Genomic DNA, 13,416 nt, shown 5'->3' with positions numbered 1-13,416 from the left:
CATGTGAAAGGAAGAAAGAGGCCCAGAAAGGATAAGAGTCATGAAGGACGGAGAAGACAATAATATTGGCACTACTACTTGACCTCAGGCCTCTTCCTCTAGTTCTATTTCCTTTTCTATCATTTGAACCAATGTAAGAGCTTTCACCATTTTATCCAAAGGTGAAATAGCAGGCAAAACTCTCCCTCCCTGAAAGTTTTGGAGCAGCAAAGGAAGGAACATTTTTTGTACAGAATGGCAGGTAGGAGAAAAAAGAGGGATGATCATAGGAGAAAATAAGGAGCAGAAAAATGAGGTAGACACACTGGCTAATGGAAAACAGCAGGTAATTTGAGAAGAATTTCATTACAAAGGGCAAATTAAAACAATGAACTTGCAAATGGAAGCAAATAAAATGACAGTGATGAAAGAACTAGAAAAAAAATTAAAAGACAGAGGTAGATGGAAAAAAAATATTGCTTTCATCACCTAATGCAAAACATGTATTAATGCTTCAATAAAGGGACAGAGTGAAAGAATTACATCATGCCATAATTTTAAACGAATCGGAGATCTCTTGCAGCAAATTCATATACATATGAATGTGTAGTATGTGTGTGTGTTTGTAACAAATATGTGGAAATACACTTCCACCACAGAAATTCCTGTCAGATTTACCAACTTCTGCAGAATTGCTTCAAAGTCTGTCTTGTCCTTATTAACAGCATCTCTAATGCTCTGTTTCTGAGGTGAAAATGGAAAGGTGAACAGTATGTGAATCATAATGTCTTTCAAAGTCTGCTGACAGTCTGAAGAAACACTAGAAAAGTACAAACTAGCTGAATTCTGACATCTGAAGTTAATAGTCTGCATCTTATTAAAAATAAGTACAATACAAAATTAAATATAATACCCCATTATTATGAGATTTACTGAATGCATAATTAAACTACTGAAGAATTTCTGTATCTGCCACTGTCCTTCACAAACTCCAGAAGACTCTCAATGAAGACAAAACAGATTGCAAGTGGAAGAGATTTGAGACCTGGCTGCTTACCAGACAAAGGCTGGCAATTTTTGTCATTGTGCAATGTAGTGCCTTGGTGTAGATATACCCACTGAAAATTGTGACCTTGGGAAGATATGGTCACAGATACCTGCAAACTCATGCTACTTCTGTCCTTTAGGGTGATGCACCAGCTACTTTTGCAGGGAGACTTCAAAATACAGAAAAAACCTACCCAGACTTGACATCTGGTTTTGTTTCCTTCAGAGAAATGGGATTTAAAAGGTCACCTAATGGAGATATATGTCATCCCACTGACAAAGAAAATGATTGAAGCAAATTACAACAGTTATTATGAAAAGTAAGAGGTGAAGAAGTATCAATGTTGTGTAAAAGGCTTATGGGCAAATTATTCAAAGGGAAAATTTTGACTGAAAAAGGAACTATGGAAGGAACATGAAGTGTCAGCTTTCTGAAACCCTGAAGACCTATTTATTTTTGAGCACAGATTAGGACTAATGTTTTATAAATGAAAGAAGGCATACAGAGTTTCTCTCTCTAATTTTTTTTTCAAGGCAAATCACTAAAAAACAAAGTAGGCATTGATTTTAAAGCAAAAATGGTGCTCCAGGAAACTCAGCATGGAATCAGATATTCTCCAAAGTAACTGGGCCTTTGAACTAAACAAAGCTAAGGCTATGCAAAAGTTCTTCTCATGAACATCCTACAAATGAACTTATCCAAGGAGATGAAAATGAGTACACCTACAAAAAAAGTAATTCTTGCAGTTGAGACATTTGGGTTTATTCCATGTGAAGAGAGGGATGGTTGGGCCATCTGTGCTGTACAAATAAAAATAAATCTTAAAGTGGACAAATCCTACAGCACTTTTAAAAAAGAAAGGTTTTTTTTATTCTTTGGAGACCATAACTGGCCTCAAGCTGTATTACCTAATGAGCATCATGCACTACCTAAGAGGCAAAAATGTGAATGAGTCTGGAATCCTTCAAGCCACTGCACTGCTTCTAGTGGCAAGAGCATCCTCCTTCTCTCATATCACTGACAGCATCAATTTCACGAAGAAAAGTAAGTAACAAGCCATTTTGAACAGCAGGTGATGACAGTATTGGCCTTTATTCTCACTTGAGCCAAAACCCCTTTCACACCAACCTGGGAGACTAGAGAGTCCTAAAAGCAGCACTTTACCAGGTGTTGTGCAATCTTAATGAACATGAAAATCAAACCCATTACTTGAGAGAAAGGTGTGATAAAGTGTCTGGATGCCAATAACCCTCACACAGGTGCCCCACTCACTGGGAGACAGAAAGACACTCACCAAAGTAACTAGGAAGGAAAATTATTCCATTAGCTGCAGAAGTCAGGGAAAACCACTTCCAAGAAAGGTGGCACTGTGTATTGGGAAGGAGGGAGAATCTCTCTCCCACTCTGCAGTTGGTTTTGCAGACAGTAAAAGGTTGTGGAAAAAAAAAAAAAAAAAAGAATAAAGGAAAGATGAGGTCCTTCTAAAGCTTGAGTACTGGTCATCTGAAGATAGTGCATTTAGCAGACAAGTGCAGCTAAAGATGCCTGGAGAGACTGGAGAAGAAAAGATAAAAGAGAAACAGGGAAGACAAAAGCTGAGAAAATATTACTAGAGTAAAGATAGAGGGGAGAGAGAATCAAAAGTAAAAGGGAGAAAAATGAAAATAAAAAGCCAAAACCATAAACAAATAACCCTACAGACTTAAACCAGATGTTTCTAATGGGAGTTTGGGCTACAATGAAGTGCAAATCTAAGCCTAAGAGAAAACAAGAAACAAAACACATGGGGATACTTTCAGTTTGTCCTTGTTTGTTATATGTCCTGATTTAACTTCTAAAAAGGGAAACTCTGGCTGAAAAAGTCCTTAAACTTTTCCTGCTGTTGCCACTTACTTTCTCATCTCCCATTCCCATTATTGGAATGTTTTCACTTTGTTGATATTTTCTGTATCATCAAGCAGCTGCATTGAGTGCACCTGGGCACAGAGGGATTTGCGGCCTGGCACTGGGGAGAAAAGGATGGTAGTGACACCCAAAATATGCAGTGATCTACAGAGGAATATTTCCAGTAGGAAAGGCACATGGGCATCAGGCACCCCTTGCACCGCAGCATTTTGGTTATGCCTTACACACCCAGATCTCCAGGGCAGTAATCTCGGGTAACTTCAGCAATGCTTTACCAGCCTGGTGCAGTATGGCTTCCCTGAAGCTCTGCTGTTCCCTGCAGCCTGCAATGAACCAAGACTGGCTCCAGTGATGCTTCAACACCCCCTTTCACTGCTCTGCTCTACCTACAGAGGGGAAGGCCAGTGCAGTGCTGCAGGTTCCTCCCAGGATGAGTGTTCCCAGCCTCTGTCTGGGAACCCATCCACGTCTGACCTTGGAAAATGTGCAGCACTCTTCTCCTATGCAGGTTTCCTGGCCATGGGGGTGGCCCAAGGCCATGGTTTTTACTGTGTGAGTGATATTCCCCACCCTTGTAAAGGACAAGCATTTAACAGACCATCTGTCTATGGTCTACTCATGGTCTGCCATGTTCCTGGCAAAACCATAGCTCCCATTATATTTTAGCTCCTTTTCCCTCAGATTCAGTAAAGCATTGAAGTGGGTGATGTCAACATCTTGATACAATAGGAAGGGATAGAAAAGGCTGCAAGCTACAGGGGAATGATACGTATTTTTGAAATGGTAGCAGCTATTGTTTTGCATAGTACCTACCCAACCCCAAATTGATGCAGCAGATGGAAGAAGGAAAAACAGGTTACATGCCTGCAGTGTAAGTGTATGACAGGCTTTGCTCTGCCAACTACCTAAATGACTTGCCATGCTTCTGTTAAAGTGGTTTCCAAGGATGTGAATCTGCAGTTTAGATTGTGATTTATGAGTGCTTTTCAAGTCAGAAGAGTGTGCTGAAGCACAAGTTTAGCTGCAGGTACCAGCCCTTGGGTTATAAAGTAATTATTTTGTAAATGGCAAAATATTTATCATTTGAATATAGAGAACAAACAGTAAGCCTTGATTAGAATCTCTTAGAAAGAAGCATCTTGAAAAATCACATTATTTTTATAATTATGTTATTTGCCACTCTGTGACTTTAAAACAGAGAAAATTAAAATAAAAATTTCTCTGCTTTATTTACTTCCAAATTTATTTTGCCTTTTGCTATTTTATGACGTCACATTCTCAGCCTTCCCACCAGCACTTGTGAGACTGTGGTATCACAATTTTGCTAATACTTAAGATCAGATCTAGGAACTTAGGAGACTACATGTTGAGCTCCCCAGACATGTGTCTCTTAAGGACTGTCCTGGGAGCACTGAACCTGAACAGTTAGAAGTCAATCCTGCTTTCAGTTCTACTAGGAATCCTGCACTGGATTTGAAGAAATTACATTCTTGAAATATGCAGAGTTTACAACCAAAGCCAGATTTTTTGTAAAGTATGCATGATCCATGGACCTGTACCAGTTTCAATGTAGGCTGCACATAAAAAATAATTCCTACAGTATTTTCTATTACAAAGATATAGTTACTTCAGCAAACTTTTTAATTTCAAAGACAGATATAAGATCAATGAGGGACAAAATTGTGTGAAGCAGGCTGAGATTCAGAGTTTACAGTATACTGGCCTAACATACACTAATATACTGTTGGTTTATACCTGACAGTTTGTAGCTAAGCATATACAGCAAACCCTATTTAAAGCTCTGAAGCTCTAACTACCCAAGACCCAAGCTGTTTTAAAATTGTCTTGCTGGATATTTTGTAAAAAACACCTCACCCATTTAAAAAGTTGACAAGTCTATGGCTAATTTAGGCAAGAAGAAAATGGTCTTATCCCACCTTGAATTTCTGTTTCTCAGGAATCAGTTCCTCTCCCGTGTTCTGCACCATAATTAAACCTACCCTTCTCCATCCCCAGGCTGTGCCCCCTGTCCTTGCTGACCACCACCATGCACTAAGAGGAAGGGATGCCTCATCCACATCCAAGCAGTGGTAGTGCAGGCACAGGGATTCAGCTGCAGGACCAGGGCCTTAGCTCCAACCCCTGCGGTCACACCTGCTTGTCATGGCCCAGAACAAGGACCTTCAAACTTCATGATGAACATGATAAGGCTCCTTGTCTGAGTTGTTAAGGTTTTTCTGCTTCTCATGGTGAAATCAGCTAAGTGGGTAAAGAGGCTTGTCATCCCATCCCAAGACATGCACATCAGCACATTCATACAGGAACCGTGGGATGGAGCAAGGAGATGAAGGTTGCTTCAAGTTGTCCCAGTAAGTTTCAGTTGTTCTGGTGCATTTTGGGTGTAGCAAAACCACTTTTACCTTTTGCACCTGCACCTAAAGTAATCTGCTGTTCATTTAAATTATACAGTCCTTTTGTGAGATTATTTGGACAATTACGAAGAAGTCTGTGCTTGCCTGGAGTCCAACTCACCCACTAGCACTGAAATGGGGGTTTGGTAGGTACCACTGCCTGCCTCACCACTGTATGCCCACAACAGCCTCCCCACAGCAGCATGACTCAAGGGCTGGGTGCCTTCCTGCCTGTTTGGCCACAACCATAATTTCCTCCTCCGTTTCTAGATCTCTGCTGCCAGTCCACATTACCTGACAGCAAAGGTAATTGCCACCATGGGACAAGGGGCTCAGGCATTTCATCAAGGAGGGTAATACACTATGCCCTCTTCCCTGTCTTTGGTATTTACCTCTCATTACCACTGCCCTCACTGATCCTTTCCATGTCTGCCCTTTCCTCTGCACTATGGTACCAGCCTCATCCCTTGTGAAGCCAGTGCATCAGGTGAATAACCTTTCTTCTCAAGATGTCCTTGTCAGGGATTTTAAATTCAAATTAAGTACACATTCACCAGTGTTCCCACCTGTGAGGGAATGCTATCAAGTGCTGCGGCATCAGCCAGGGGGTTGGTAGTTATAGGGAAGAAACTGGTCCTAATTCTGATCCCTTGAAAACACTGCTCCTGTTTTCACTGTGTGCTACATTTAGCTCCTTTGAGCATGTTTTGAAAATCTCCCCCTAAATTAAAAAAAACAAAAAAACCCCTCTGGGATTAGAGTATCCTGCTTTTGCAGCCCTCCAGCTGCATTATTGCCACTGCAAGTCAGCAGGTCACACTTCTTTATTCCCACACATCAACTCAGCAGCAACAGCAGCGCCAAATGAAGCTTTTCTACTCATTTGGTTTCTGTGGTCTAATACCTGCCAAGCATTTGACCACAGATGTGGCTTGTGTCTACAGCCTCCAAGACCCTAAGTTGGCTTGCATCTGGCTACTAGCTGAGCCTGCAACAGTTTAGCTGCCATGGGCAGCACAGGCAGTGGGCACTCAGCTCCCTGAGGCCATAGGCACATGACATTCAGGCTGGATCTCCAGCTCTTTAAAAGTCTTGGGGGAAAAGAGAATCCACTGAGCAACTGGTTTGTTTTTGCAGAAATATGTAACAGCTCTTTTTAAATTTCTGTAGCTTTTCCTACATAATGATTATTCCATTTAGGGATATCCATAAAAACACTGAAGGTGCTTTTGGAAACCAAGAGACCTAGAAGAAACATTTTAAAAGGCACACCAATCCATCAAATGTATGAAAATGAACTGTGAAAGAAGAAACATTTTAAAACTGATTTAAAATAGTTTCTAAGTCAGTGGAGTGTACTGCAAAAATCAGCCTTCTAGTTTTATAAAGTGTGCAGTTCTCCATCACCTCCACCCTGGCTTGCACAGAGCATGGATTAGTCTTTCTTTGCATGAAGCCAAATTAGAAGTTGCATGCCAAGTCTGCACCTAAGGCACTCCTGCCCCAAATCAGCCTCAGAGATCAAAGTAGAGAAAGCCCAAAGCAAAAACTCCACCACCCTAAAATATGTGTATTGTGTATGTGGGTCCTTGGCACCAGATATTTAATGTTGTAGAACCTCTCTTGGAGAAGTAGAAGCAGTCCACACCACCTTAAAATGCAAACACAGTGTATTGCAATCTATTCCATTGCTCTGGAAGGTGAGAGTATAAACTGAACAGTGCAACCCTTACCATCTGCTATCCATGTCGAAAGATACTCATAACTCCCCATCTGATATTACTACTACAATTTATGAGAATAACATCTAGAGGCCCTTGATAGCAATTAGGCCACTGTTATAGGTACTGCTCGGACTTAATAAAGTAGCTCCTATCTCAAATAATAAAGAGAAAATGCATACTGAGGTACAGCCTATTTGTAAAAGGCACAAGACAGAGGTTACTGCTGTGGTTATACACTTCTACAGACTGGGCCTAAATGGGGTCACAAGTGAAAAATTCCTTTGGTCTCATTCTCACCCAGATTCACATTTACCACTAAATTGCAAATAATCTGGCACAGTTAGCTGATCTCAGCTGAAGTCAGCCCTGAGAATGCAAAAATGCTGGGGGTCAGGAGCCAGGTGGAATGGAAAACTGGGCAGGGAAACCTCCTCCAGCCTCTCTCTGCCAGCTGCTGTTTCTGAGAGCCTCTGCCAAGAGACCTATGCCTTTCTAGGCTGTAAATCCACCCCTGACAGCAACTGAATGTCTTTGATTTGTCTGAATAAATTTCAAAATGTCCTGTGATTACAGCTTTATAATATTCCGGAAGCAGATGGCAGGCACAGATGACACTGACAGTAGTTGTAAGTGCAAATAGGAGGTGGCAGAGAGGAGTGAGGAGAGACAGAGTTAGTTTAGGAAAAGCATGAAAGAAAAAGAGCTGTTACTTCAAAGATGCAACCAAATAATGAGAGCAGGTAGGGAGGATTCAATTGCCACTAGGCGAGAAACACAGGTCTCTGCTTCTTGAAGTAGTACAGTGTGTGCTTAAATGTCTTACTAAACAGAGAAGAGAGGGACAGAGAGAGAGAAAGACATTTATGTATTCAACTGCCCTTGACCATTAGCACCTAAACTGCTCTTCCAGGAAATAAACAGCAGTAGACATTTTGGAAACTAACACTCAGCCTGGATAAAAGCACACAATAAACTCCAGCTTCCACCTTAGCTCTGGACCAGGTGATAAAGTTCACTAGTCTGAGATAAAGCTCTTTCCTAAATCATCTCAGGGAACTAAGCATTTATCAGCCAATCCCACCAAAGTTTTAAAAATCATTAGAGCTTTACTGCAAACCATGAGGTGATGTTTACTTTATTAAGATGCAAGTGGGAATGTGAAACCATCCATGGTGCTAAATTAAGTTCTTACAATGTCTCTTCAGAATACTTTCACTCCAGGCAGCAAGGAGAGCTTGTTTCTTTCCTTCTACAACATAAAGAATTAAGCAATAGAGAGGAAATCTCCTGGAAGGCACTCAGAGCATTTTTTCCTCTCCTCACCACCTCTCCTTCCCAGATTTTTTTTTAAACATAGCATACATCAAAGTAAAAACTGACATGTGGTTCCCTGTCACTCTCCTACAGTTTTTTGATTTTGGAAATTTCATTTTCTACCTTATGATGATTATATAAGAGAGGATAAAATGCTTGCTTTGAGGTTCATCTTAGACAGAGATGTAATAAACACTGTAACTTTCCACTGCAATGGAACAAATCCTTTTGTAGATGGGCAGGAAGGGACTGTGTGGTTTAAATTATATTTGTGCACTTGAATATGGATAAAGATGTTGTATGGTGAGTATATGATAGAGCGGAAAGGGGAAGAAAGAAAAAAACAGGGATTGGTGGCTTACTCAGTAAAGTACTTCTTTTGCTCTAAATGCAGTCCACCCTAGTTTCTCAATCCCACTGAGCTGCAGCTGTCCATATGCACACACACACAAAAAATCCCAATTATTAATAAATAATCATATTTTGCAGTTTTTCCTCAGCTAATTGCCAAGTGTGAGTCAGCACAAAGACTGAATTACATTTGCCTTGTACCAAAAAGTTTTTTCTTCCAGGTGCACAAAACAAGACAGAGATCATTTCAACAATGCCATGCTGTGCTGGATTACTTGTTTGCCTTTTCTCTTTGCTGGATGCTGTTGTTCAGAAGGGACACCACTGAAGCTGATAAATTTGCCTTACTTCCAGCTGCTAAGTAGGAAAAAATAGCTTTGTGTCGCTCTGATTTTCCTTTCATGGAGTTTATAAAATTCCAAAGTGCATCCATACCTAAAAAGGAGAAGGCCATCTGCTCAACATCTCTGGCTTAGACACGCTTGTACACCAATCCCTGAAGGAAAGATCCTGCTCAAGTTTGTCTATCAACAACATCCAGTGCTTTGTCTCTCTTTTAAAAATGTGCTTTTAATGACTTAGTTGTCTCGGCATGCAGATCTACCCTCAGTACATGAATGGCTTTCCTGTGCCTCATCAGAGAGGGAAGGCAATAATCCCAGAGGTGCTGTGGCAGAGCCTGGTGGAGAGCACGGTGAGGTCTGGGAAGTGGCTGTGACAAGGACACTCTTCTACTGATGTGGGCCGCAGCTGGGAGACTCTTTCCTGTGCAAAGCCTTTCATCAGCCTCTGTCATGTTCCTTGCTTGCTCTGGCTTGCCCAGTTAGCCCAATTAGAATGCAAAAGTATCACTAGACCACTGACAGTGAAGGCAGGAGACTTCTGGAGTATGGTTCCTCTATACTCCAAATGGGCTGAAGGTCAGAGCAGATCAACCACTGAGAGCAGACAGCAAACTTAAGGACAGGGTGGAGCAAGGCTAGTCAGGGTGATATAAGGGAAAAATACACTTGGTAAGGTTCTCTTTCAAGGCTGTATGCAATAAGATTCATGACCAACTCATTCTTAGTAACAGGAACTGGCATTGATGCTGAGCTCCGAAGTGCGCACTCAGCTAGATTCACTGCCATAGGTCTGATGGGCACCTGCGTAGGCATTATCTAGGTAATATGGGGACAGTGAAAGGTTAGCATCCCACCTTGTCCATTTCACACAACTCATCTTTTGTGAATTTAGTGACGCTACTGGAGTGTGTTTGTAGTAGACGTGATACTTGCATGGTGTAGGCTTGTTTGTCTGTATGACTGGAGCCACTCAGTGTGCTGTTTAGCTTGGCTGATGGCCACTGCAACCTGTGCTTTGTCACTATGGGTGACCCATCTTGGCATTTTGCCTGTATCTTTGAAGGATTTAGGCTATGGTGGCTTGATTTTATTTTTGCAGTTTTTATCCCAGCATTGACCTTTGGCTGTTGGCAGATCGATCCCTTCCCAACAGCTTTGTTCATCCAGCATTTAGACTTACATCATGACAGCAAAGGCCGAAGGACCTTTCTTCCAGCTACGCCTACAAATAAATAGCAATCTCATAAGGAGGCAAGAGCACACTGAAAAAACTTGAATCGACCCCAAATGCAGCCAAGTCTTTCACACAGCAAAACCTCATTCCATTGGAGATGAAGACAGCCTTGGTGAAAAAGCTCTTTGTTTCACTTCCACTTCACCAGCTTCTCTAGCACACTCAGTCACATCTTGACAGTAGTGGGAAGAAAGAGAAAAAGCCCATTTCAAAATGGATGTATGTGTATGATTTTAGCTGCTACAGAGCAGGCAAATTTAACGCAGAGTCACATAATGCTATAATGTTGGGAAAACACTACCCAGACTGTCAGAGCCAAGGGTTTATTTAAATGTGAATCATCCCCTTTATCGAGTCTCCTGGAGACTGCAGTATCACCTTGCAAAATTTGGCAATGTCACCTATGCTGATTATCCTAGGGTATTGGCACTGGAGTTTGTACTCAGACAGTAGAAATAGAGAGAAACTGAAACACAGAGTAAAAGAGGTTATTTCTGGGTAACCCAAGAGCTGTTCAATGCATTTTAGAGAAATTATTGAGTGTGCTGAACCTTTGCCACACAGAGGCTTAGGTTGCTTCAGAAATGCCATAGATCGGTTCAATTTGTCTTGGAAATAAAAGGTTATCCTTTTACCTCAAAGTAATTGGACTGCAACTGCTAGTGATTCAGGTGCAGTTTTACACACAGCTGCCTTGTCTTTGACACAGCTGAGCTGTCCATGGGTAAGGAATGGGATGGTTAGTTACGGTAGGTTATCATATTAGCCCTCCCATCAATAAATTCCACTGACACAAGTCATCCTCAGCCTACACACATTCAGATTTTCAATATCCTTATTTCAGTTAGGAGTATTATTTTCCTACAGTACAAATACTGTGTAAATGTCTTTTCCATAGCATATGTCCTGACAGCTAATTGGGCTGAAGGAGCTTAATACAGTTTTGAGTATAAGTGGGTTTTTTTGGCCTAACAAAGCCTCATGAATAGAAGAACTCTCGAGGCACAAACATGGCCATGGACCAGGCAGTCCTGAGGAGCAGTGTCAGCCTAACACTTTAGGGAATCCAGAGCTCAGTCTAGTCATTGTTTTTAAAACCTGTATCTCCATTTCACTGAGTTGTGCATCTCTTTAAAGGTGTGGAAAGGTTTTCAAGATTTTATAATTCAGCCAATATGAATGCTGTAATGCCCTCGACTTCCTATTTCTTTGCTTTCAATGACAACTTCATCTATGACCTCTAAAGCTCTTTCTTTGTTTTTCAGAATTGCATTTGTGCTCTTTCCCTAAGATTTTATTTGTGGCCTGTTATGAGCAAATGTGGGGAGAGGAAGAGAAATAAACTATGGAAGTTAATCCTCTGGCTTTTTTGTCCTGCCTCAATGTGTGTCACCTCTACCTAAGCGCAGCAGCCTGGATTTCTCATGGTTTATTTCAGGTATGTGTGCTGGCCTCTATTCATATGTAAATAAACTTCATTGATGTAGTGTTAGACTTATATATTTGATTTATAGTGAGAGTTTAGTTATAAAAACTTTTATGTTACAAAAGCAGTAAAACTTCAATAAAAATATCCCACAGTATACTGCCTTGCTGAAAGGCAAAAATCTCATGCTGGTTAGTCTAATTGTCCACTAATAACAGATATATCCCCTTTATTGTGACACACTATTAGAGGTATGATGGGAATTGTCTAAACAGACTCTTGCCCTCCATTTTCTCTCTTTGCCACAGGAGAATAGCAGTACCACTATCTTTTTTTTTTCATGTACACCCTATATATTGTATAAGGCAATGGTAGACTAAGAGGAAATAATGATTAGTAATTTTGTGTTTCATTCATTAGAAGAGTATTGCATTTAAAGTAGAATGGAAACTCTTACTTGAAATTTTATCTTCATCAGGAATAAATGAATAAACAAGATGACTTTTGAATGAGAAGAAGATGGCAGGTGGTTCACCATATGGATATTTTGCTGTCTATCAAAACTGCATCCAGAATCTTTATTCAAAGTTATGAAGTATTAGGGCTCTAAGATATCAAGTAATGTCTCTCAAACACATTATACACTTACATATGCACATGAGCACACATCCCTCTGTGCTTTGGACTGCTTGATTTAGATTAATTTCTTGATTTTCCAGATCTTAACAGAACACCAACTTAGTCTATTTTTTCATGTTTTGTGGTGAACCATGTATTGTATAATTTTATGATGGAAGGAGTTCTTACTCATAATAATGGGCTTGTGAGGTTTTCAGCTGCCCTTCCTATGCAGTGCTCCTGTGCCTAACACTGAGAATTTAATCACAAGGTTTTATATCAAGAAAAGAAAATCACAAAAATCAGTGTAAGCTGAGTAGTGTCAAGCTCACCCATTTTAGCCAATTCCTAGACAGACCAGGCCTTAGGTTTGAACTGTATCACTTGAGTGGCATAAGTATATTCTGAAAACAAGTTGATAGAATGAATATATTAACATACTCCATACATAGATATGTGATTTTTGTGTTCTGTTATTTTGAGCCCCACAAAGCCAAAACTACATTAGAAACATATTGGATGGAAATTATGTAAATGCAAATCAATAGCAGAGCCCTGATCTATTTATATAGAAATCCAAGTTAATTTTAAAAAAGAGGGGGAATCGATCATTTAGGATATCTTGCAGTGGCACTTTCTATCTTGTCACAAACTCTTGCTGGAGTCACTGCTAACAAATCTCTTAAAACATACCTTCTATACCCAAGAAGCCATGCCAACAAATTAACAGATCTGAAGAATGGTCCTTTCAGCAACTCTCTTTGGACTGTGCAGCTGCCCACAATGAACAACATGGAGGACGGGAAAAAAGGGAATGCTCTCAGCTTCTTCATTTGAAAATGAGCTGTACTCCGGAAAACCAAAGGAGCAACTGTTCACTTCAGATGTCTGTCTGTGAAGAGAAATTTAGGGTCAGCATCTCGAAAATGTCTGATTGAAACCATGTTAAAATTGGTCCTGATGAAAAAGTGACAGTAATTAAAAAAAAACCAAAAAACCCAAAAAAACCCGCTCCAGGGGTGTCATTTTCTTGATCTTTTCATAATAGGAACTTTCACGCCT

At 40.5% G+C, this 13,416-nt stretch overlaps 1 long non-coding RNA gene across 1 annotated transcript in view; it reads right to left on the bottom strand.

Annotated features, from left to right (window-relative positions):
- The window catches only part of LOC146424844 (uncharacterized), a 92,130-nt gene that overhangs the window by 47,035 nt on the left and 31,679 nt on the right, over positions 1–13,416 (bottom strand). Inside the window, exon 5 of the long non-coding RNA XR_014846805.1 lies at positions 13,048–13,246. This is a non-coding gene — a long non-coding RNA (uncharacterized LOC146424844). The remainder of the gene's footprint in view (positions 1–13,047; positions 13,247–13,416) is intronic.

This window comes from Lichenostomus cassidix, chromosome Z (assembly GCF_008360975.1).
Source record: "Lichenostomus cassidix isolate B80296 chromosome Z, HeHo_3.0, whole genome shotgun sequence".
Classification (NCBI taxonomy): Eukaryota; Metazoa; Chordata; class Aves; order Passeriformes; family Meliphagidae; genus Lichenostomus; species Lichenostomus cassidix.
This window is presented reverse-complemented; position numbering and strand designations above follow the sequence as displayed.